This window comes from Morone saxatilis, unplaced genomic scaffold (genome assembly GCF_004916995.1).
Source record: "Morone saxatilis isolate NCDOM2014 unplaced genomic scaffold, NCSU_SB_2.0 Contig18, whole genome shotgun sequence".
NCBI lineage: Eukaryota > Metazoa > Chordata > Actinopteri > Moronidae > Morone > Morone saxatilis.
Window position 1 is genome coordinate 2,618,472 of NW_023339740.1, and position 1,654 is coordinate 2,620,125.

Here is a 1,654-nt window from a genome sequence, read left to right on the forward strand (position 1 = left end):
GCAGTGTAACACCCATAAACACATACAAAACAGTGCCAGGTAGGGTAAAGCATTGTTATGGATTACTGGGATTACAAAAAACACTTAGAATTATTCAAACAAATTTTAATAGAATGGAAAACTACGGAAGCCAAAAGGCATGTATGTCATTATAACGAGAAACGTTCTCATAATATTGACTAAGTATCTCAAAATAATGATTCAGAATCAAAAGCATTATTTTGGAGATAATATGTCAAAATATTGTGATTGTGTCATTATTTTGAGTGTCTCATTATAATGACTTACAGAACCATTTCCCCGTCACATTGGCGGAAATGGGCTTCCATAATAAAAAGCGTAAACGATGTAAAGTACAGAGTTGTTAGTGTGGAACAGAACGTTTCACCGCCGGAGACCAGAGGAAATCTTCTGTTTCCACATTCCCGTGCAATGTCATTCATCAAATACGTTCAGCACTAGTCGGTAAACAACTGGCTGTAAACAACTGAAGGTCCAAACTAACGCTACCACCACACGATGAAGAAAACACGCCAACTGAGCTCTGCCTGTGGTCACGTGACCTAACGGCACCGTTCTACACGACAACACGTCAGGTTGCTAAGTTAGCTAGTGAGCTAGCTGTACTTAGCTGACCAAAATGATGTGGCTAGAGGAAAACCCCGGTTTGCTACGTGCCCGCGATGAAACAGCCGTGGCTTTAGAGCGATGAATGGACTATCAGATATTCTACAGACAGCCCCGGACTCAGACGACAGGAAAACGGTAAGCTAGGCCTTCTGTAGCCACTATGCTAGCTTCAGCTAACGTTAGCGTTGAGTCTGCAGCCTGCAGCATCAGCACCAGACACACTGCTTCAGCTTCAGCTCGGCGGTGTGTCCGCGTCCGAACGAGCGCTGTGACTGCCTAAGCTGGCAGCTATACTTCAAATAAAGTAATGTCGGAGAGCTGTAACGCTCGGCTTATTAACTGATGACCTAGCGTTAACAGGAGAGCTGACAACAGTGCAGTAAGTTAGATACCGGCGGAGGTAACGGTACTGCTGGGTGTCACTGTGAAGAAGGCTGCTCGTATGGGCTTTCCGTATTGAAGAGTTGGAAATGCTTTTGCTACTATAATCGACCTTTGTCAGCACACCTTTGACATAAGAAGAGCAGAGTTGTAACTAATTACATTAATTATGGCTCCTCTCCATTAAAGTGCATTTAATGTCAGGAAGCCAGCATCAACAGTACCAGGAGCTTACCCTAAACCCCGGGCCCTGGATCTGGCCCTGGCCCTGGACCTGGACCTGGACCTGGCCCTCTTCAGTGCAGTGCAACCAACTCATTACAGCTGTGTGAGATGGTCAGGGTTGGGAGGGTTACTGTGACTCAGTAGTAACTCATTACTAGTAATCATATTACTCTCCCCAGTAACTGATAGTGTAACTAATTACTAATAAATCTCAGTAATAATATTGTATGTTACCGGCCTCAAAAAATGATTAGTTACTCAATTACTTTTGTTGTCACCGCCTACCTGGTTTGAAATCCAACAATCCAATCACATGCTTGGATTCATTTTGTAATTGTGGAGGAAACTAGTTTGGAAGATGGAAACATTCAGCAGCTGGAAATACTGTTTTCCTGTTGCCGCAGTGTCTTTCTCCGAC

The 1,654-nt window shown here is 43.9% G+C and overlaps 1 protein-coding gene across 2 annotated transcripts in view; it reads left to right on the top strand.

The window, feature by feature from the left end:
• The first annotated feature begins 425 nt into the window (after positions 1-425).
• Positions 426-1,654, top strand: part of ptpdc1a (protein tyrosine phosphatase domain containing 1a) — a 21,067-nt gene continuing 19,838 nt past the window's right edge. The window contains exon 1 of one of the 2 annotated variants that reach the window (XM_035661958.1): positions 426-765. The gene's annotated coding sequence lies outside the window, so the exon portion shown is untranslated. Of the gene's footprint in view, positions 766-857; positions 1,010-1,654 lie in introns of those variants that run through there. The other variant, XM_035661959.1, reaches the window with a different exon arrangement.